The sequence below is a fragment of the Dermochelys coriacea genome, chromosome 3 (genome assembly GCF_009764565.3).
Source record: "Dermochelys coriacea isolate rDerCor1 chromosome 3, rDerCor1.pri.v4, whole genome shotgun sequence".
In the NCBI taxonomy this organism is placed as follows: Eukaryota; Metazoa; Chordata; order Testudines; family Dermochelyidae; genus Dermochelys; species Dermochelys coriacea.
The window spans coordinates 31,393,529-31,418,408 of NC_050070.1; the positions used below are offsets into that span (position 1 = coordinate 31,393,529).

At 43.3% G+C, this 24,880-nt stretch overlaps 1 long non-coding RNA gene across 1 annotated transcript; it reads left to right on the forward strand.

The window, feature by feature from the left end:
- The first annotated feature begins 1,215 nt into the window (after positions 1 to 1,215).
- LOC119854044 lies at positions 1,216 to 23,373 on the forward strand. Its single transcript, XR_005292324.2, has 3 exons — positions 1,216 to 1,387; positions 14,941 to 15,108; positions 22,672 to 23,373. It is a non-coding gene; the product is annotated as an uncharacterized LOC119854044 (long non-coding RNA).
- Positions 23,374 to 24,880: the final 1,507 nt, after the last annotated feature.

Sequence of the window (24,880 nt, forward strand, 5' to 3'; positions counted from 1 at the left end):
TGGGGTTGCAGCTACTTCTGAACAGGCAAACAGACAGACTGAATAAAGAAAAGGAGGATTTGTGGCACCTTAGAGTCTAACAAATTTATTTGAGCATAAGCTTTCGTGAGCTACAGCTCACTTCATCGGATGTTAATCTCTAAGGTGCCACAAGTACTCCTTTTCTTTTTGCGGATACAGACTAACACGGCTGCTACTCTGAAACCTATCAAGATGGAATAAAGGCACTCTAAAGAAATAATAGTTGCAACTTGTGACCTTGCTGTGACACAATGTTAAAGAAGAGAAACTTTTATTTCTTTCCCTCAATAAAAAAAATATGCCCTTTCATTGCCTTTGCAGGGCCTTCTACTTCTGTTGGGCCAAGGCACCCACCCAGACCTCTTGGGGTGGGGACCCTGGACCAGCAGAGGAAAAAGAAAAGGCTAGGGACAACCTGCTGAGGGATATGCAGAAGGACTCAAACAACAGCTAGACTCAAATACAGAGGGAAATGCTGCAGCAGGACAGGGAGAGGGAGACTAGGGGAGTGAGGGAAGAATGGTGGCAGAGTACATTGAGCATGGCAGGGTGATGAGGGAGAGGAACCAAAAGCCGCAGAGAGAACAGTTTGAGTGGCTGCTTAGCCTGATGGCTGGCAGGAAATAGATACCAGGTCCTCCCCAGGTCCCCAGTGCAGTTATCACCAGTGGACTCTTCTCCATTGTACCATGTCCTGTAGCTAATACAACCACCGGCAAGTTCTGGGGTGGGATAGGGAAAGAGCCAGTCGACGCATGCCTACAATGGAAGTGTGTAAGTGCATAGGAAGCTGTATGCTGTTCACTCTAACTCCCCACACAACAGCAGGGGAAGGAGAATACATCCACAGGCACTGTGCAATTCCATTGCCCGTAACATTGTATTGATTGGCTTTATTGTAGGTTTTGTTTACACTTATTATCATTTGCATTCTCTACTTAGCTGCAGCTGGGCTGCTTGTGTTTGGTTTTTAATCAAGTATTTGGTTGCACAGTCCATTGGTGTGTGAGTGGCTGGAATGTAAAGGAGAGGGAGGAAGTTTAAACCAAAGCTTTTAAACTGCATGACAATGTGATCCCACCATACTGTGCTTGTGATCCTGCTTCAGAACTGCCAGTCAGCATAAAAGGATTCCACAGCTATTAAAACCTGCATCAGCTGTCTCCACTCCCTTCCCCACCCATATCTGCATGCAGCCTGCATGAGCTCCTCATCAAAGCCTTCTCAGGGAGAAAAGCAACTGTCAAGATGCCTCCTACCATCTCTCATGCTCTCCATCTGCCTCTGGTTGTGGAAATGAGCACTGCATTAATGCCAACAGCTAGCACAGGTATCTACAGGCCAGTTAGCCTGGCATCAATCTCAGGTAAAATAATAGGAAAGATTATTCAGAATTCAATTGAGAAAGAATTAAAGGCTAGGAATGTAATTAAAGTTAGACAACATAGTTTTATGGAAAATAAGTTTTCTCAAACAAAACCTGATTTCATTCTTTGAGATTACAAATTTGGTTGATAAAGGTGGCTGTAATATACTTATACTCTTGTAAGGCATTTGACCACAGGTGTTGATGGGCCACTTCACCATGGTGCCTTGAAATGTGTTAACTACTTATGCTAAGCAATCTGGTCCACCTTGTATTTAGCTGTGACACCCAGAGTACCTTTTCCAGACCTGAAGAAGAGCTCTGTGTAGCTCAAAAGCTTTTTTCTCTCATGAACAGAAGTTGGTCCAATAAACAGAATGGTAAATAATGAGGACAGGGCAGCCGTACAAAGCAAACTGGATAGCTTGATAAACGCATTTTAATACAGTCAAATACAACTATGCATCTAGGAACAAGGAATGCAGCCATACCTACAGAAGAGGGAACTGTATCCTAGAAAACAGTGACTGAAAAGAAGTCAGGGATCATTGTGGACAAGGAACTCAACATGAGATTCTGGCGCAATGTTGTAGAGAAAAGGGCTAAAATATAATCCTTGGATTTACAAACAGGGAAATAGTGAATAGGGACGGGACTTTATCTCTGTGTGCAGCACTGGTAAGTCCAGCAGTAGAATACTGTGTACACGTCTGATGCGCAACAGCACACTTTAAAAAAGACATTGAAAAACTTGAAAGGCTGTAGAAAAATGCCACAACAAAAAGCATTCAAGAGCTGCAGAAAATGCCCTAGAGTGAAAGATGTGGAGAACTCAATCTGTTCAGTTTATCAAAAAGAAGATTGAGAGGTGACTTGATTAGCACTCCGTATTTTCTCCCCATCAAGGTACTTATACACTAAAGAGCTCTTCAGTCTATCAAGTAAAGGCATAACAAGACCCAAGCTTGGAAGCTAAGTGTACCCTGTTCACTCTAACTCAAATTAGAAAAAAGGCACATTTTTAACAGTAAGGATGATAGATCAGTGGAACAAATTACCAAGGGCTGTGATGGATTCTGCCACACTTGGTGTCTTTAAATCGAGACTGGATGCCTTTCAGGGAGATATGCTTTAGCCAAGCAAGTTTTCAGGGTTGTCAGCTCTCCTGATTTTCCCCCCCCCCCCCCCATGAGTGACATTTTTCTCTAGGGCTGGAGCTTCAAGTTAGCTGCAAGCATAGTTAAACAAGCAGCAAAAACCCCTCTAGTGAGAAAAAGGTTGTTATACAAATGTGGATTATGCCAATTTAGTGAAGCAAAATAAACTATACCTTTGTAAAACTGACACATGGCCAGAAAGGGTTGAGCAGCTTGCAGGCTAAATGACCCAGATTCAACCTTTAGAAACATGTTAGAAAAGTATGTAAATGGTAATTAGGGCCATTCCATGTTAGATAGTCTAGAACTTTGAAATGCAAACCTGTATTGTTAGAAAATTAGAGGTGATACTAAATGTGTTTACTTATAATTTGTTAGATGTTAGAGACGAACTGTCTATTTACATGGCAATTACTCTACCTATTGATTCAGAGATCAAAAGGGAATATTAACATTTAGATGAAACATGGGTGTGATAATGTCATTGTCTATATTTCACTTTCAAGCTTGTGGTAACCCACTATAGACTGCTTAATGGATAATTATCTTATTCTTGTTAACTGCTGGAAATAGCCTACCTTGCTTGTCACCATGAAAGGTTTTGCTCCTTTCCCCCTCCCTGCTGCTGTTGATGGCTTATCTTAAGTGTTCACTCTCCTTACAGTGTGTATGATAAACCCATTGTTTCATGTTCTCTGTGTGTGTATATCAATCTCCCCTCTGTTTTTTCCACCAAATGCATCCGATGAAGTGAGTTGTAGCTCACGAAAGCTTATGCTCTAATAAATTTGTTAGTCGCTAAGGTGCCACAAGTACTCCTTTTCTTTTTGCGAATACAGACTAACACGGCTGCTACTCTGAAACCTATCTTATGCTGGTTTCAGAGTAGCAGCCGTGTTAGTCTGTATTTGCAAAAAGAAAAGGAGTACTTGTGGCACCTTAGAGACTAACATGCATCCAATGAAGTGAGCTGTAGCTCACGAAAGCTTATGCTCAAATAAATTTGTTAGTCTCTAAGGTGCCACAAGTACTCCTTTTCTTTTATCTTATGCTGATTAATGCAACTAGTTACTTGGGCATGCATAGAGAATAGGTAGTTCTACTTCAAGCTTCCATTCTTCCAGAGACCTCCATAACTTGAGCCCCCCAGCGCCTGGGAGTTGTAGAGTCCCCCACCACCTGTAGTCACTGGGAACTGCAGGGGTCAGAGCTCCCAGCCTTAGAGGTGGCAGGGGCACCCTGCAGCTCCCGGTCACTGCAGGGGCACCCTGAGCTGGCAGCCTGGAGCTGCAGGCAAACCCCAAGCCTGAAGCTCCCAGCCATGGCCCCCTGGGTGGTGTGAGGAGCCTGCAGCTCCCCTTTTTTTTGTGCATATTTTTATGCAAAGTCAGGGATAGGTCACGGGCGTCCATGAATTTTTCTTTATTACCCATGACATGTCTGTCATGCATATTTACTAAATATATGCGTGACAAATCTTAGCATTAACTATAACCTATGGACTAATTCTGAAAGAATTCTTTGCAACTACAAAGCTCACCATCTCTACTATGAAACTAATCTCAGAATTGTACTCTTGTCCATATGTATACTAATATTTTAAAAAAGAGAAAAAAAAAGTGTTGGTTAATTTTAGTTTAGTTAATAAGAATTGGCAGGTAAGATCTGAAATATTCATTAATCTGGGAGGTAATGTGCCCAATCCTTTGGGATAGATAGAACTTTCTTATATGAGGAATAAGATTTTCAGTAATCCTTATCATATTTGACTTGGGTGTCTGGGTGGAGACCTGAGGCTGAATTACTTTAAGGGAACTGTGTTTTAGCTTCTGGGTAACCAGTAAGGCATTATAGAAGCTGTTTTGTGCGGTCTTGGTAAATCTAAGTAGTGGAATATCCACCAGCTTTGGGGATTGTCTGCCCCATTCTTTGCAGTTTGCCCTAATAGAATAACCTCAGTGTGGCTCCCTTGGGACCCTGGTCACAAAAAACACTCAGACCAGTGTAGATATGGTTAAACTAAGGCTTTTATCAGCGTAAATATGTTGGCAAAAAAATCACTCCCCTAACTGACACAGTGCAGTAATATCCCCATTTTAAAGAAGAGGAAACTTGAATACTAGGCTGGATTCTGCTCAGTTGCAATGGTGTAAATCCATCAATTACACCGGATTTACATTGGAGCAACTGAGAACCAAATCCGGCCCACAAAGATGTTTAGTGATTTGGCTAAAGGCAACACAAAGAATCCACTCAGAACTGAGACTACAGCTCAAGAGGTTTCTGGTTCCCCATTCAGGGGGATAAGTAGACTGGTGCCTCCTTTCATTTGTTAGACAACGACATTTCTCTGCCGCTCCTCTGTAGCAGAACAGTAGTTTTACAGGAGTAAATCATCACTCCCCTATGCATGTGTTCACAAACAATTTTGGGCTCATGTTTGGGGCCTAGTATTCATATTAGACGTGGTCATAAATTACCTTACATACTGGAAAAGCATTTTGAGTTTTAGTTTTTAAAAGTCTTTATATGCAATGCTGTTACAAAAAGCATCTTTGGAATGGAGGAATCAGTTTGATCTGGTTAGCAACCCTAGGTACAGAGTTTTAATATTCAATAGACAACATGGCTATGTTATGGCTTCTAGTTCTGGGACTAACCTGTCAGAATTGTGTGTATAAAGTACCATGTGTTTCCTGAATCTTTACTTTGTAATGTTGGCAAGCTTCAAGAGCTTTGCCATGTACACAATGCACACATTATATCACACTCCTAGCTTTCAGATTTGCTTTGAGAGGCAAAATCCTTTTATTCCTTTTCCATGAACATTCCTACAAACTTTTTTCAAAATTATTTGCAGAAAGTGTCAAATACTTATGTGAGTGTATATTCATAACATGAGCTGCAGGAAGTGTTTGTACAGCCCTTTTGAAATTTTTGTGGATTTGGTAGACATCTAATCAGTGAGCAGAAATTACACCATGTGATTTAGGTGACAAATCCTGCAGCATGAACAGTCAAGATGAATCAGTTTTGAGCAACAGTAGGATGAAATACACTTACCTAAACTAATGACAGGTTTCAGAGTAGCAGCCGTGTTAGTCTGTATTCGCAAAAAGAAAAGGAGTACTTGTGGCACCTTAGAGACTAACAAATTTATTAGAGCATAAGCTTTCATGAGCTACAGCTCACCCTAATGCATCCGATGAAGTGAGCTGTAGCTCACGAAAGCTTATGCTCTAATAAATTTGTTAGTCTCTAAGGTGCCACAAGTACTCCTTTTCTACTTACCTAAACTGTTCACTAAATAATTCTGAACAGCACATTTGTAGAAATCAAAGTCCATTTACAGATAATGGAGGATAAATTAATCAAATAAATTGCTCCAAAAGAATGATTACATACAGCTGAGATGCCACCAGTTTTGTGCAGATTACAAAATATATTTCCTTCCCCTAAATGCAGCCATATTTTGGTTATTTATCCACAAAATGTGATGGTCACATAAGTGTGAAATATGCGAGAGAGCTTCCAAATGTCAGCATGGCACTCCCGACATCTCTAAGTTTTCATGCATAAATTATATTTATGCTTGCAAATCTGATTGTCATGTGAAATAGATTCATATCACCAAATCTGTGCTGAGCAATAACCATTCTATCACTATAAATTAGCCAACAAACTGGTGCGTTTATAATCCAAAAAATGAGTGAGCTGACAGCACCTGGAAGCTGAGATGTCCTGTTTGCTGCTCTGTGGTGACAAAGCACTCCTGCCCTATTGGAAATCCTGATAACTTGCAAGATCAATTCCTGGTTGATTTTTATGACCTAATTTCTCCTCCCCTTTCCTTCCCCTATCTCATACCCTTAATTGATTTTTAAGTGGTCTTTTTGAGCCCTGAAGTGCAATTTTATGAGTCCAGCTGATTGAGCTTTACTTTATTTGCTCTGCATCTTCAGCAGCATAATATTTCCTCTTTAATTGGACTGAAAGAGTTCAAAGCACTACAATCACACACTGATGGGCTGCTGGCTGGAAAGATACTATGCAAGTTTGAGCCAATGAATGTTACTACACTGGTGTTAAATACCCAGGCAGAAAGAAATAAATCAAACTTCAATCAAATTAGAAGGATGTGGGTTTTTATTTCATCTTATTTTAAATGAAATGTTTATAGCAGCTCATTTTGTAACTGGCTACTACACAGAAGACTTGTGATCAAGAGCACTTTAGGTGGTAGGTGTGGTGTCCCTTTCAGACTGAAAGGGACAAGTCTCAGGTATAGGGGAAACAAAGGTTTTATTCATGGTGCTCGACCTTGTAGCTCCCTGGCTCTCTAGCTCACAGATTGGAGAACAACAGATTATGATGCACCACATTTTCACTCGGGTCTGCCTAAATCCTGGCCCAGTTTGAGCATCATTCAATAGGTTGCTGACTACACTACCATTGGAAGATTCTGTTAATTCAGTATTTAGAGTAGCACCAGGATTCAATCAGGATTGAAGCCCCATTGTGCTAGGTGCTGTCCAACTACAAACAGGTCCCAGTCCTGATTTGTTAGTTATTTTTATAATAGTGATATTGCACTATGATAAAAGTTGTTGTGGAGTATTGTTGCAAAGTGGACTGTCCATTTAAATGCAGGCCTAGGCCAAACTCAATCCATTATAACACTGGCCCTTTAAGGCAGTAGCTGGTAGTTGTCATCTCTAGAAGGGCATGTGACTGCAGGTCTATAAAAGAGTTGGTTGTGGCTCAGGGTAGGGAAAAACTTATGAGGTACATCTACACTGCAATAAAAGATCTGCAGCATGGCCATGGCTGTCCCAGGTCAGTGGACTCAGGCTTGCAGGGCTCTGGCTGCAGGGCTAAAAATTGCAGAACAGACCTTCAGACTCAGGCAGGAGCAAAGGCTCAGAAACCCCCAGGAGGGAGGAGGGTCTTTCAGCTGTGGCTGGTGCTCAGGCCCTAAGGTCTACACTGCATGTTTTAGCTTTGCAGCCCAAGCTCTGCAAGCCTGGGTCAATCAACTTAGGCTCTGAGACTTGGTGCCTCTGATTTTTTATTGGCATGTGCATGTACCCATGGAGAGCTGAATAAGCTGCAGAAATGGCTCTACAGAGTGCCAATGAAAGACCGGGGAGGTCCAGAGCTGGTGTATGTCTGAGTATTGCCAAGCCCTAGCATTAACCCCCCCCCACACACACACACACTTTTTGGGTTCTTTTTATTTACCGTTGTTTTTTGAGCAGTTAGGAAGCACTTGAGTCACATTTGCAAATTTCTCAGCAATTATGAGGGCCCACCTGCACCCTGTTACAGGACATTACAATGATTTTGGCAGGCATGAAAGAGAAGAGATGGGACACCAGGGATATAATACCCTTTTGGTTCCTCTTGCCAGCCAACTAACCCCAGTTTCATGAGGATGTGTGGCATAGATTTCAAGGGGACACTATACAAACCTTTTTTTCAGATTGTCAGTACAGTTGAACAAGTCCTTCTCTCCATACCTCTAAGGGCTATAGGACTGTGATGGTGAGGTCCCTTTCAGCTTCTCCACACATCACTTACTCAGGAGCTAGTATTTACTGATCATAACTCTGGAGGGAGGGATGGCCACAGACCCCTTTCATTCTTGGAGGAAGGCTATGCCCCCTTGTTACCACATATCTATCAAGGCAATCCTTAATGGGGAATTTGCAATCTCAGGGGCTCTGGCCCTCTGGGCAGGGCAGAGCAGTACGCAGTCCTCTTGGCTGAAGGTGGGTAGGCAGCCACAGGGGATAGAGGGACCCAGGCCCACCCTACTCCAACAGGTCCCAGCCCAGGGCTCCGACAGTGGCAAATGGTTCTGCACTGGGTCAGCAGGGATCCCACTGAAACATACTGACCAGAATTCTGGCAACACAACACAACTAATGTCCAGTGTCCCTGAACTACTTCCTACTATCCCTTCAGAGTGTATCTCTGTCTCATGGGATTCCACCATCTCCCTGGAGAACACAGCCAGCAGTAGCTCCAGCAGCTCCTCCATGTCCTTGCTGATCAGCAGACCCGGCAACTCTTCTGAGTCCTTAGTGCTGCAGAACTCAGTTTTGGGCACAGCAACAGGCAAGGTGTCTGTCTCCTTCTCCACCTCTCACCCAACTAAGCTGCAAGGCCTGCCTTTTAAACTTCCTGTCCTACCCTTCTGCTTCCAGTGGAGTGGACATGGCTTATCTGGCTCTGCCCACTGGAGGGGGGAAGTTGTTCCTCCACATCAGTCTTTGAGGGAGGCCATGCACCCTCACTATACTCATAAATGTTGGGATGATTGAAGAGGCACAAAATAGGATAATGGGGGAAAACTATACTGATATAAACATTGTGTAAGCTTTTTACCCAATGAAAAATCAATTAAATGCAAATGAACTTGTACTATAAACATAACCCCTCACTTTCCCCAAAAGAAAGTAATGTCCCTGAAATTGTATAGGTTGCATCTGAGCCCCAAGTAGAATTTTTCTGGAGGGGGAAAAAAATTCTCTGTCTTAGACTTTTGGGTAACTTCTGTGTGACATTGTGTGTGATGGAGGGGCTTGAAGACAGAAATGGAGTCTATGAAATTCAATAAATGAAGCTGGCAGATATATGAAATGTTAGAGATTAGATGGTGATGAGAAACCTAGCAATAGACAGTAGCTCCCAAAAGCCCCTTGGGACATCGATCACTGAAGTTAATCAAATGAGAGAGACAGATATTTGACCATAACTCACCGTTTGCAAATAATACTGTGCACATGCGTATAAAACACAATTATTTTGCTTGAATGTGAGAAGAGAAAATTGAATTAAAAATCTGCTAAAAAAGCAATAAATCTGCTTCAAGTGGCTTATGTACTCTTCTCAATACTAGAGAAGACACCTACATATTTTAAAATCAGGAGTAGGCGCCTGTAGCCACATTTGTTTGTGCAAAATAGGAGGGGGAAGAGTTAAAATCTCATATCCTTCCCTGGAAGAATGAAAATGGCAGGCTCTTCTAATGACGACATTGTGACATAATGGCATGTGCAATATTATGTCACACCCACACTCAAGTTCATTCAGTTCAGGAGACTCAGGACAAGTCTACACTTAAAACCCTGCATCGGCACAGCACCACTGGAGCACTTTAATGAAGAAGCTCAAAGCCACTGGGAGAGAGCTCTCCCATCAATGTAGTTAATCCACCTCCTTGAGAGGCAGTAGCTATGTCAGCAGGAGAAGCTCTCCTTTCAGCATAGCACGGTCTGCACAGGAGACTAGATCGGTATAACTATGTCACTGTAGGGGAGTGGATTTTTTTTACACCCCGAGCACAATGTAGTTATACCAATATAGGTCGGTAGTGTAGACCAGGCCTCAAACAAGGCTGGTTAAGCCAGGGCTGCATTTCCAAACTATTTGCCCATTCATAAGAGTTACACTAATCAGGAAGGGCCAGATTCTGCCCTTATTTATACCATTGTGATTACACTGAACTTGGGTCTGTGCTACTAAATCTGAATACACCATCCAAAGGTTCCTTCCCCAAATGATTGATCTATTCAATATGTGAAATTGAAGGCAGGTGTACAGCGCTACCTTTCAAGGCCAACTTGATGCATGTAACTGGGTCAGTACCACAAGAGTCATAGCCTGGAGAAATTCAAGGCTGGGAACACTTTCACCACAGGAGGGGGGGAAAAAAAGCATGAAAGATAAGATTGGAACAAACTCTGACTCAGTATATGACAAGTGGTTTCCCAGGGCCATGGGCCAAGCCTTCTTGTACATTGGCAGTTTCAAAGCCAGCAATGAAATGAAGATTTTTTTAAAAATATTTGATTGAAAATACTGTAGAAATAATTGTGCCAAAATTCAACTCCTGCTTCCCTTCATTCTACAGTTTCAAACCACAGATAGGTTTGATTTCCTGAGCTTTTGATCCCTATTTTCTGAACTGTCAGTTCTAAAAACACTAAAACACCAGTTGTACAGAATGAAAAAGGACTTGTACTAATGACACTTTCATTCTGTGTCAGCATTTGCAGGACTTCCCTGCAGTTCATCTGCCTTGATTGATATAGCATGAGCAGGGAGGTTCTCTCTTCAGTCAGTGTCAGTGAACCATGCTGACCAGGTCCGCAGATAATGCAGCAGTGATTAAAGTGAGCATGTCACGCCTCTGCAAAGATAAAATAGTACAAAGTCTTTCAAAACTTGGCTCTGTTACAAGAAGGGGTAACCAAAAGTCTCTGTGCAGGGTGTGGTGGGTGTTGGCTTTATTAACCCTGTGGCATCTGAGTTCTCTGAGTAACTCCAGGAAACTATTTCACCTACAACCACACAGTGTGTGAATATTCAAGAAGCCTTGGAGCTTGCAGCTCCTGAGTTCATGCTGCTTAAATCAGTGATTCATTCTACTAAAGCATTACATGGAGTATAAGCCTTGTGGGCTAGGTTGTGTGGGACCCCTGCATGGGTGGGCAGGCAGGCAAGTCGTAAGGAGCTTTCCCTCTTCCTTCTGCTCCCATGCTCAGTGGCTAGCTGCAGTTGCAATCCTTGTGCTCCCATGAACACAGGGACAGCTCCTTGGGTGTGCCCTCAGGTGAGGAAAGGCAGGGAGGAGGCAGAACACAAACCCGTTGCTTCTCCTCTCTGAACCAGCCAGCAGAGCCATCCCTCTCTTTGATGGGGCTTAACCCGCATTGTCTGGAAAGCAAGAGAAAGAATCCCAGCCAGAGGGGACACATCTAGGCCTTATAAGGAGCTGAGGAGAGAAGACCCAGGAGAGAGGAGGAAAGGCTAGGCATAGGCAGATGGAGGAAGGTCACAGGGACAGAAATGATCCCTGTGGCAGGCCCTGGAAAGGGGGCAAGATCCAAAGAGAGACTGCAGAGAAAGCAAGACTCTTCTACAGAGACAAACCCATAAATGGCAGAGTAGGTTCCTGGTGTGGGATCCCTTAGTTAGGGACTACAACAGATGGAAGAAACCCACAGGGAGCACAGTATGCTCCTCTGGGCAGGAGTCCTGAGATAGGGTTAGTAAGTGGAAACAATAGATTTCAGTAGCCCAAGGGGGAAAAATCATTATTTGGATGTATTTGGATTTTCATGTGGCCCTTTTGGTTAGCCCCAGAAAGGGTTTGAGTTTTATGTAACTTGGCTTGAGGGCTGAGGTATGGAAGACCTGGTGAGAGGCATACTGCCTGCAGGAGCCAAGGATACCAGAAACATTACACCAGATGCAAGGGGGAGTGACCAAGGGTGATTATGCTACTTCACTCCCTCTAAGCATCTGGAAGTTCCAGCAGGAATGGTATCACCTGAGGCATGATCTTTCCAGGACTATGCTCAGGGTATCATCGCATGATCTGGTCCATCATATTGGACATACTGTGCCAGCTCCCCAGCAGCTGTGACCCAGTGTGGACTTCAGTGGAACTACACTGATTTGCACCAGCTGAGGGATCTGGCTGGCTGTTTGCCTACACCGCACACAGACTGCTGTTGCTTTTCCATCAAGATACAGGAATGAAACTTCTGCAAGTGGATGATATCATAGACTTTCAATGTAGTGTTAGACTGAGGATAAACATTTCAGATACCACGTAGTATGTCTGGATAGTTACTGTGACTGAAGCGGTGTCTACACTTAAAATGTTACAACTGCAGCTGTGCCACTGTAGTGCTTCAGTGCAGACATTACAGCAATGGGAGGGGTCATGGGCAGCTCAGCCTCTGCTGGCCAGCCTGAGCCACCTTGGGCCACTGGCCCATCCCCTGGGCCAGCCCAAGCCACCCTCTAGTTTCCCCAGCCCTTGGCCACTGGTCAAGCCCTGAACTCCAGGCCATGGCTGCAGCTAAGACCCCGCCGGCTTCAGGGCCGGGGGATGGAACGTGGGCAGGGCCATAGCCTGAGAGAGGTTCTCCTGGCACTATAGGTACTCCACTTCCCCAACCAGGAGGTAGCTCAAAACCTAGTGATGAGGTCATCTTAACTATGGCCCGGTCTACATTGGGAATTTATATTGGTAAAACTGTCTCTCAGGGGTGTGAATAATCCCTACTTCTGAGAGCTGTAGCTATGTTGAGCTAACCCCCCCAATATAGACAGCTGTAGGTTGACAGAAAAATTCTTCTATTGACATGTTTCAGAGTAGCAGCCGTGTTAGTCTGTATTCGCAAAAAGAAAAGGAGTACTTGTGGCACCTTAGAGACTAACGAATTTATTTGAGCATAAGCTTTTGTGAGCTACAGCTCACTTCATTGGATGCATTTGGTGAAAAATACAGTGGGGAGATTTATATACACACACAGAGAACATGAAACAATGGGTTTTATCATACACACTGTAAGGAGAGTGATCACTTAAGATGAGCCATCACCAGCAGCGGGGGCGGGGGGGGAAGGAGGAAAACCTTTCATGGTGACAAGCAAGGTAGGCTATTTCCAGCAGTTAACAAGAACATCTGAGGAACAGTGGGGGGTGGGGTGGGGGGGAGAAATAACATGGGGAAATAGTTTTACTTTGATCATATGATTTCATTACACAAAGTAAAACTATTTCCCCATGTTATTTCTCCCCCCCATCCCACCCCCCACTGTTCCTCAGATGTTCTTAAAAAGAAAAGGAGTACTTGTGGCACCTTAGAGACTAACAAATTTATTAGAGCATAAGCTTTCGTGAGCTACAGCTCACTTCATCGGATGGAAATAGCCTACCTTGCTTGTCACCATCAAAGGTTTTCCTCCTCCCCCCCCCCCCGCTGCTGGTGATGGCTCATCTTAAGTGATCACTCTCCTTACAGTGTGTATGATAAAACCCATTGTTTCATGTTCTCTGTGTGTATATATAAATCTCCCCACTGTATTTTCCACCAAATGCATCCGATGAAGTGAGCTGTAGCTCACGAAAGCTTATGCGCAAATAAATTTGTTAGTCTCTAAGGTGCCACAAGTCCTCCTTTTCTTTTTCCATTGACCTAACTACCACCTCTCAGGGAGGTGGATTAACTACACTGATGGGAGAACCCCTCTTGTTGGTGTAGGCGCTGTCTATGCTGAAGTGCTACACCAGTGCAGGAGCTGTGCTGCTGTAGCAGTTTAAGTGTAGACATGCCCTCAGTTTCTAATGAGAGACCCACGTCTCAGCCCCTTTGCCATATGGTCTTTCACATAAAAGAGTCCAAATTATGTACTGTATAATTCACACAACAACGGTATGAGTCATAGAATCATAGAAATGTAGGACCATGCCCCAGCACTGAGGCAGCACCAAGTAAAGCTAGACCATCCAGGACATGTATTTGTCCAAACTGTTCTTAAAAACCTTCAGTGATGGTGATGCCACAGCCTAGCCCAGAGCTTAACTACCTGTAAGGCGGTCACGGTCCTCTACCCGTACATCAGGGAAGGAGACCACACCCTCTCACGGCAATGCTCCTAGAGCGACTCCATTCACGAGGGGGGGGGAATTAGCTGACAATTAATTAATGATAGGTCCAGGCCTAGCTACAATTGGATCTGTGAACCTCAGCTCTCAGCCAGGGCAAGACAGCATACTGTTAATGCTGGGGCGGGGAGCAATTCCTCTACCCCGTCCCCCCGTTACTTCCCATGCTCCCCCGACCCTCGCTCACCTCCACGCCGCCTGCTCCCGTGAGCACACTGCCACTCCATTTTCCCCCCTCCCTCTCAGGTGAGGGAGAGGCAGCGCATTCAGAGGAGCAGGTGGAGCAGAGGTGAGCGAGGGTGGGGGGAGCGCAGTAAGTAACGGGGGGGTAGAGGAACCGCTCCCCGTCCCAGCTCACCTCTGCTCTACCACCGCCACCTCCCCCATGCATGCCATCACTCAGCTTCTCCCCCCTCCCAGGCTTGACATGCGAAACAGCTGTTTCACGCGTGGCAAGCCTGGGAGGGGGGAGAAGCAGAGCAGCGGTAGCGTGCTCAGGGGAGCAGGCGGAGGCGAGCTGGGGTGGCGGGGGCACATTTCTAGGGGCAGCATGGCTGGCGCCGGAATGCCGCCCCTAGAAATGTGCTGCCCCAAGCACCTGCTTGTTTTGCTGGTGCCTAGAGCCGGCCCTGCCCTGGGTGCTGCCATGATTAACAATATGGAAAACACAGTTACCCAGCTATGTGGTTTGTTACAGAGGATCCAAAGATTATAACCCTCTGGTCTCCCGAAGCAAATGAACCCTCTTGGGAAAATAGGGCCCCACATTTAGGGTGTGATATTACCATATGTAACCACAATGGTACTTCCATGGAAGATAATCCCCGAAGGTGTGATTGTTATGTACATATTACATTAGGCATAAAATCCCCTTTGGGACCCTGGGTGTATAATGAGTTAACCATTTTACAAAATTTAACCCTACAGGTAATATGGATGCCAAGTTGGAAAAATCCAAATTTAAAGTGGCCACAGCCTGGAGCCAAGAATATTCCCCGATAAGCAAATGTATGGGAGCCATTGTGGGAGCAGGTGCAGCCAGCACTTTTTAACATGTCCTTTCACTCTATTACATGGATGGTACACCAAGGAATGGTGAGTGGACCAAACTCATCCTAATTGTAGTATGTACATAAAAAGATTGAAACAATTCAATTGGTGGGTGAGGGGGGGAAACCTAGAATTGTCGTCAGGTGTGTATATCCAGAGGAGAAATATGGATGTGCCCCTCTCCTATGACTATGGAGGAGCAAAATCAATGGCCTATTGCAAAGGGGGAGCATTTAGGGGTAATGTATATGGGGTACAGTGTATTCTGTTGAAAATGTATGCAATCCTACAATATAACACTAGGAAGCAAAATCCTTCCAGTGTATGACCAAATTATTAACTTCTATACACTGCCACCTGGACTAAGGTGCACCAATGGATCAGTGGACTTAATCATTGTAAACAATCAAACCAGCACCTACTACCCCATGCCATACCAAGTAGTTAAATTGATTTGAACAATACCAAATTTCACTGTAAATATTCAATGGACACACAATATGAACAAAAGTACACAAAAATTACAAAAGCAACTTCCTGCAAGCGCAAACAGTTGGCCACACTTACAATACACACTACAGGATGGTGCTGACAAAATTTTAACTTTATCAAAGGAGGAGAAGCAGTGTTTTTGGTGGTGGCCAGGATGTTGGACCATACTGCAGTGGTCAGGCCTCTCGATGTTGCTGTAAATCATCATAGCAGCTGGTGTATTGTTAACTATATTTGTGTTACATTGCATATAAACAATCAAGGGGGTCACAACACCCTAAAAACCAGCCACTAATTCTAACCTATAAGTAATGTAGTAAGCCCTCCCCCGCAGTGTACTAAACAACCTGAACCCAACCTTCTCGGGCCCACTATAATGAAAAGTCTGGAACACTAATTAAAATAGGTGTAGTATGCCCATACAAGAGAAGGTGCTGGGCACGGTACTACACAAGGGGCAGTGGAACAAATAAAGCATCGACACCTTCCACCTTAATGCCTGGCCCTATCAAAAAGTGTGTTGCCATATGTCCTGTGCTTTTCCAGGGATACCTGGGCAGAAGGATCCCAAAAAAAAAAAAAGGGGGTGGAGTGTTAGGATATAAATATTCAGGCCTGTCTGTAAATGCCTATACTCTAAGAATTTAAGTGTATTCTTATCACTTGGCTAGTTATAGAGGTATAAAAGAAAGAATCCAAATCACTGTCTGCTGGTGTAAAGGCCTTCTCTTACTGAGAGAGTCTGAGGCCCTGTTCTTAGGCTAAGGTCTTTGGCTAAGCAGCAGAGGCAGCCATAAGCTGGGAAGCGACCGGTCACATCCTCACATTCCAAACTAGTCACTATGGGGCTGTTAAAAAGGAGATCCAGTCTATCACCTTCAGAGAAAGGGAAGAGCCTAGAAAATGTAAAAGGAAATTTAGTTTAATAGTTTTCTGTCTGGTAGAAACTCACTTATCAATAGACACAGCTAAAAAACCCTTATGTCTTTATAAGTGTAGTTGTAAAATCTTCACTTCTGTATTGTTTTGTCATTATAGTTCCCACTTTGCTATGTTTATTTGCATGGTCTCTGTCTGGTTCTGTAATTGTGTCTGTCTGCTGTATAATTAATTTTGCTGGGTGTAAACTAATTAAGGTGGTGGGATATAATTGGTTAGCTAATCATGTTACAATATGTTAAAATTGGTTAGGTAAATTTTAGTAAAATAATTGGTTAAGGTATAGCTAAAAATATTACTATATAAATTAGGGGCAAACAGAAAGTAAGTTGAAATTCAAAAATAAGGAAAAAGGAACTTGAATTTAAGCTTGCTAAAATAAACATCAAATTGTTTACATCTTCGGACTTTGGGTATTGTTGCTCTCTGTTCATGCAAACAGAACCAGGAAAGTGGAAGAGTAAAGAAATAAGCTCTCTAACAATAGTAATGAGTCTATAGGCCCTGCGCCCTCAATCAGGGCAGGAGCATAATTAATTAACGGCTCTAGCTTGCAGGCAGAGCAATAGGCAGTCTGTATGTCTGCCAGGGACCTCAATCAGGGCAGGGCAGCCATCGGTTAAGAGCTCTAGCCAGTAGTCAGGCAGAGCAATACAGCAGTCTGGGAGGTGGGAGGGTTAGCTCTCTGGTGTGAGAGCTAGCAAAACCGTCTGTCATCCTAGCTCGGGTGGGCACCAGATCAATGCAGGTCTCCTGGCCAAAACGTGGGGAGTCTGCCATCCCCACCAGGGATGGAGTGGCAGGGGGGAGGGGGACCCAGGCCCATCCAATCCACTGCATCCCAGCCCAAGACCCTAACAGTGACAGAGTGGTCTGCTACTGGGTCAGTGGGGAAATCTGGCCACAACACGCTGGCCAACTTGTAATGAGTAACACAGCCAAACCTTATTCAGCTTCCCTGGACTCCTTCCTATCCTCCCATTCAAGGGGTACCTGGGTTCCAGGGTTGTCATTCACCTCCCTGGGGTAGATGGCTAGTGGCAGCTCCTTGGCATCCCCAGTGTCTGGAAGCTCCAGCAGTCTCTTTGGATCTCTGGCAGTATAGTGGCCTTTGTCATGTCTGGGCTCCAGCAACGGGGAGAGAGGTAGAAGGACAGGACATCCTGCTTGTCTGGCAACTCTACCTCAACTGAGCTGGAGGGCCAGCCTTTTACAGTTCCAGTTCCAGTTCCTGTCCTGCCCCTCTGCTTCCAGCGGGGGGGTCACAGGTATCCCAGTTCTGCCCACCAGGGAGCGGTCATTGTCCTTTCCCTATCCGTCAGGGAGGGAGACCATGCCCCCTCGCTACTCTACCCTTACAATTAGAAAGTTTTTTCTAATATCTAACCTAAACCTCCCTTGCTGCAGATTAAGCCCCTTTTTGTCCTACCTTCAGTGGATATGGAGAACAATTGATCACCATCTACTTTTTAACAGCCCTTAATATATTTGAAGGCCGTTATGAGGTGTGTGTAACCAGCCTTCTTTTCTCAAGATTAAACATGCTCAATTTTTCAACCTTTCCTCATAGGTCAAATTTTCTAAACCTTTTATCAATGCTGTTGCTCTCCTCTGGACTCTCCAGTTTGACCACATCTTTCCTAAAGTGTGGTTGTGACATTGCACCCCATAAGGCTTTATGGAAATATGCTTATGAATGTATATATGACATAACTGGAATATGTTTTATGCTACATATGCCATGTAACATATCTCTGTAAAGGTTATGATCTACTGAATATATTAATCCTATTTGTATGCATGTATCATTTTTGTCTTTGAAGTTATGAATATTGGCTGTGTACTTGTTTGATTTTAAGTAGCCTTAGTAATGCATTTGATCAGCTTCTTTAGAAAGGAATGTGCAAGTTAAGTGCCCAATCAAGAAACGCGTAAGCTGAAAATAGACCTTGATAGATGCCAATCCATGTCTGAGCTCTCCTGGCTATGTGGCTTGGCCTGTAAAGTTCTGAGTCATGCATGTACATGTGACTTGTCCACGTGACTCCAAAACTCCATTTTGTAGCTGTAATTCTGCACAGATGGAGGGGGGGTTTAGACCCACAAGGAGAAACTATATAAAGCCTTGGGAGACCCCTCCATTTTGTCTTCAGCTGGCTCAAGAGAGAGCCTCTTTGCCTAAAGGATACCTGAAAGAAACTGGGACAAACAACAGTAACTAGAGGGAATGTGAATTTTTGCTGGACCCAGACTAGAAGGAGGCTAATCTGTAAAAGAGGTTTACTGGAACATCTTGGAGGATGAGATTTTATTTGTTTTCAGCTTCTTATTGTATTAGGCATAGGCTTGCGTGTTTTATTTTATTTTGCTTGGTAATTCACTTTGTTCTGTCTGTTATCACTTGGAACCACTTAAATCCTACCTTTTGTATTTTATTAAATCACTTTTTACTTATTAATTAACCCAGAGTATGTATTAATATAGGGGGGGAGGTCAAACAACTGAGCATATCTCTCTATCAGTGTTATAGAGTCTGAACAAGTTGAGTTTACCCTGTATAAGCTTTATACAGGGTAAAATTTATTTATTTGGGGTTTGGACGCCACTGGGAACTGGGCATCTGAGTGTTAGAGACAGGAACACTTCTTAAGCCATTTTCAGTTTAGCCTGAAGCTGTTGTGGGACGTGGTTCAGACCTGGGTCTGGGTTTGCAGCAGGCTAGTAGGTCTGGCTCGAACCAGGCAGGGCACCAAACCCCCAAGCTGGCAGGGAAAAAGGACTCAAAGGTAGTCTCAACACATCAGTTGGCAGTTCCCAAGGGGGTTTCTGTGATCCAACCCATCACACTGGTACCCAAAACGACTCAGTGCTCCAGCTGAGGCCTCACATGTGAGTAGAAGAGCAGGATAATTACCCCCCATGTCTTATGTACAATATTCGTGCTAATAAATCCCAGAATTGTATTAGCAATTTTTGCAACTGCACCACATTGTTGACTCATATTCAATTTGTAATCCTCTATAACCCCCAGATCCTAGCCATTTGTTCCCTGTTTTTGTATTTGTGTGTTGGCTTTTCCTTCCTAAGTGAAGTACTTTACACTTTTTACTGAATTTCATCCTGTTGATTTCAGAACAATTCTCTAGTTTGTCAAAGTAATTTTGAATTCTAAGCCTCTTCTCTAAAGTACTTGCAATCCCTCTCATCTTGGTGTCATTGGCAACATTTTGTAAGTATTCTCTCCATTTCATTATCCAAGTCATTAAAGAAAATATTGAATAGTACCAGACCCAGGACTGACCCCTGTGGGCCCCCACTGGATATCCCTCCCAGTCTGACAATGAACCATTGATAACTTCTCTTTGAGTATGGTCTTTCAACCAGTTGTGCACCGACCTTATAATCTCATCTAGACCACGTTTCCCTAGCTTGCTTATGAGAATATCATGTGGGACTATATGAAAAGCCTTTCTAAAATCAAGATATATCATCTCTACTGCTCCCCACCCCCATTAAGCCATTAACCCTGTCAAAGAGTCTTTTTCTTCTCTAGTGGCTAGACCACATATAAATGTTTAAAAGTCTGATATTGCCTCTCTGCTATTGTACCTATTGGGTTCCGAGAAGTGGGCAGGTGGAAGCTCAAACTTTTAGATACAGAGATCCCAGGTTCAGTCCCTGCAAACACCCCAAAGAGAGGGGTGTCCTTACACTTAGCCATGCTGTCTGTAACCAGAAGACCAGACTCTGCTCCTAGAGGTGGGAAAAGAATCCAGCATTCCAACATACTAGTTCAAAAATAGTTGCGTTTCCCTCTAGGTTATGCTCCTCAGTCTACCATCCCTTCCACTATCAGTTACTCCTATAGCTGAAGTGAGAGGTTTATTCTGTAGACCTCAAGATTGTAGGTTCAAATTATGCATGGGGGGGAATATATGCTAGTGTGAGGATCCTGGAATAATTGTTGACAGGATATTCTATTGCAAAACACAATATTCAGAAGTGAAGTTTAATGTAGTTTTAATATTTTAGAATTGTATATTGTGTTTGTATCTGTATAAAAGGGAGCTGTCTTTAAGAATGGAGTGTGGCAGATGCAGTGTGTTTGAGACAGGCCTGGCCTACGCTAAAAAGTTAGGTTAACCCAACTATGCCACTCAGGTGTGGAAAAATCCACACCCCCTGAGCAGCATAGTTAAGCCAACTGAATCCCCAACTGAGCGACAGGTCGATGGAAGAATTCTTCCGTCACCCTAGCTACCAACTCTCAGGGAGGAAGATTTCCTACACCCATGGGAGAGTCCCTGCTGTCTGTGTAGGTAGTGTCTACACTGAAGTGCAACAGTGGAGCAGCTGCAGCTGTGCCACTGTAGCGTTTCAAGTGTAGACAAGCCCTGAATGAAGTGTGTGCAAGATTGTGCCTGTGTCCAGTGAGTGGAAGATCCTCCCTGTATAAGCTATAAAAACATCAAGCTTGTCTTTCAAGGAAAACAAACTTCACTCTTGAAGGTGTAACTTCAGTGCTTATTAGTGGACTGGATGCCTTAGAACATTGCTAATGAGCTTCAGAGCTTTTGCCACTAGGTCAGCACTATGAATCTAGCCCAGTTCAATAGGGATTCAAAGTTGTTCCATCTCAAGGATATTTGGTGGTTCCTGTATGAGATGGGAGTTTTAGGTTTCAGTTCCAGCTCACACATCACATGAGCCCCACTGTGACGTTGCATTAATTGGTAAGACTCATCAGACAGCCCAAGAGCTTCATAGGCCATGGAGACTGAACTCCCCCTGTGACTCCAGACCAGAGGAAATTCCTCTCTAGATCAAAGTTGAGGCAAGCTGGCAGGGCATTGTGTGTGGAAAGCCTGTGGCCCTGTAGATAAACCAAAGCTTCATTCAGGAGTGCCTCTCACCAGCTCAAAATCCACACTGCTTTTTTTTTTTTTTAAGTTCATATTCAAATTAGTTGCAAAAATGCAAAATAGCTCATTGAGTAACTTGCACAAAGTGTCACACATGGTGCTGTGCAAAACTTTGCAGCTATGAGCTTTACTCACTGAAGCCCCAATCCTGTAATGTCATGCCCAGAGGCAGAGCCCTGCACGCATGTAATGCCCTATTGAAGTCAGGCAAATAGACACCTGCGGCTGGCCAACTCGGTTCATGGGGCTTGAGGTGCAGGGCTCTTTCTTTGCTGTAGAGACTTCCAGACTCAACCTGGATCCTGGGTCTAGAACACTGCAAGGTGGGAGGGTCCCAGAGCTCAGACTGCATCCTGAGTCCAGAAGTCTACACAGCAATAAAATAACCCTGCAGCCCAATCACTAGCACGGGCCAGCAGCAGGTTGTTGTGTAGGTATACACTCAGTGGGACTCATTGACTTAATTTGGTTTTGGATTAGGCCCCTTAGCATTAATGAAAAGTGATACAGGAGTAACACATTCTGGAATGAGTTATTTTCTCTCCATTTGTGTGTCTCCATTTGTGCGTGTGTGTGATATCTAAATACTACTAAGAAAATTGCATATGAACATCAAAACATCACACACACACCTGGGGGTTTGGGGAACTTATCCTGAAAGCATCAAAAATAGGTAAAACAAAGTCTGTATAAAAATTACCTTTTCCATAGTACTGTTATCTCCAACAACACAGATGTTTTAACTGCTCTGTGGGTGAAAACCCAGTATTGGTAAAAAAACATAATTTGATTCAACTGGAAAGTTCTTTAATTTAACGCATACATTGATTTGTTTGCGTTGATCAGTGATGAGAAAAATAGACTCTTATTTCAAAATGTATGAGTTGAATAAAAATATTGGTTGCAAATTTACTTTGATTCAGCATAATTTTGAGTTCATTTGGTTTGGCAGTGATCATGAACTGTCAACCAGCTTTCCAATGTTGGTATCTTCATAGGACATCTTCCTAAATCCTGCTTTTGGGCACATAAAATGGGTACAGGTTTTCAGTATTAGTAGTTCCCAAAAGCAGGATTTGGGTGCCAAAGATTGGCATCCTGGTCTTAAAATTAGGCCCCTGTACATCTTATTCAAATCCATTTTGGGTGGCTAACCTGATGATCTAGCATATTAGAAAAACTATACTTGATAAGAAAAACATTAACCTTAACTACTGTCCATCTTTCCCCACTTTTTCCCTCAACCCACTTCCAGGAGGGAGTTGAGACCTGGAAGAAAACACAACAGAATAAGTGGCTTGCTCTATGAAAGAAGGTCAGAGAGTGCTTCACCTTGAGCTTCACTACAGGAAATCCCAAATTATCAGGGGCTCCTTAACCAGAAAAGAAGCAAAATATTTCTTTCTGTTCAGTGCCACATTGTGCTAAATGTGTGATCAATTTGCTAAGGTTAGCATGGTATGTGAATTAATTAACGTTTGTAAAACAATTATAAATGCTGAGAATTATTTATGCATCAGTTAAGATGATTTCCTGAAGACTAAGGACTGGCCAGTGGGGATCTCAAATCAAATGGTCATATTGGACACCAAAATGGAAACCATTGTCTTCACAGGTTTTGTTGGTGTTTGTGAACTCTTTAGATCAGTGACTGTTCCTTCCTAGATGTTTGTGCAGCACCAGGCACAATGTGCAAGTTGTCAGAAAATAGTGTGCACACTTGCCAATAAAAGGTAGTCTCCTTAATTTTACTACCGCAAAGGTGGCATTTAAAGACAAATCGATGTGCTTAAATTAAGAGGTATTGTGGCTTATGCCTATTACACCTGTATTTCTGCTGCGGCTTGACAACAATAACTGTAAAAAATAAAGGAAGCGGAAGTCTGAGAAAAAAATCAGGAAGTCATTCTGGGCTGGGCTCTTGCTTTGGGCCATTTTAAAGTTTTTAATTTTAACCTTTTGACAGGCTATTGAGGAGGGAGCTGGCTGAGGGTGGGATTGGATATATTCATGGGCAATCCTCTTGTATTTTGTGTTTTAACCTATGGGATGGGCATTCAGTACTTAGGTTGGTGCCTATAGCTGTATTTTGTCAGTTTGATAGAATAATTCATAGGCATGGTTAGATCTAACGTTAGCACTCAGGGATGAGGCAAAATCCCTCTCCAAGGGGAAAGACAAGTACTGACAGTTGTAACTAAAGTACTGTGAATCCTGTTCAAGGATGGCACTTACTTCTGTGGAGCAGCACATAAAACATGAAAAGTTTCTCTAAGTGACTTGCCCTTTACAATTATTGTCTTTGTATCACATTATCTAGTCTTCACCATTAAGCTTACTAAATTCGTACACAAATCATTCTCCATCTCCCACTTTGTCCTGTGGATTAAAAAGAGAAAAAGTTACACATACGGCATCATGTCTGTTCTCAAAACTCTTGTTTTTCTTTCTTGTCCTTATAGTACAGAGAGAAATTAATAAGTCATGTCCAGGTAAGGAGCTTGCTATTCAATTTGTTTGAACAGCTATGTAATAGATATTACTCTGATCTGTGCACAAGAGAAGCTATAGTTGCCCACATATTTTTACTGTGCTACGATTCATGCCTTTGGAAAACTACAGTAAGTGTCACATATAGCAGATCTCTCAGTGCAGCGGGGAGAGGTGGCCACAGGGAGTGTGATTACAGTGGGGTGGGGGGACTGGGAACCAAAACTCCAGGATTCTGTTCCCAGCTCTGCTGATCACCTGCTATGAAACTATAAGAAAATCTCTTAGAGACAGATTTACAGTGATATATAGTGAGGACCATGCCCTCAGTGTAGCTAGTTGAGGTTAATCTTATATGCTTTCTTCCCCTCTACCCCCCCGGGATTTACTTTGACTAACTATATCAAGGTAATTAGAGAAACAAGGTGGATGAGGTAATATCTTTTATTGGACCAACTTCTGTTGGTGAAAGAGACACTCTTTCTCTCACCTACAGAAGTTGGTCCAATAAAAGATATTGCCTCATCCACCTTGTCTCATTAATATCCTGGGACCGACACAGCTACAGCAACACTGCATATATCAAGGTAAAACCTACAGTACCTTGTTTCAATAATCTCAGTGTATAGAGATCCTAGTGATCTCGAGTTAGCTATGATCTCAATGTAAAAACACCTGGTTTTTTGCAGTGAAGATAAACCCTGAAAGTTAAGTCCTTAAACTCTCTGTGCCTCACTTTCCTGAACTGTAAATAGGTATAACTACCTACTTTGCAGGGGTGCTGCAGGACTTAATATTTATAAAGTGCTTTGAGATCCTTGAACGAAAGGTGCTATGGATGTGCTAAATATTTTTTTTTTAAATACCAGCACCAGCAAGGAGATTTTGTGCTTTGCCGTATCCACTTCCTTGCCCTTTTAAATGTTCTCTCTGCTAGATCTTTTAAATAGGACTTTGTGCAATTAGTATATTCT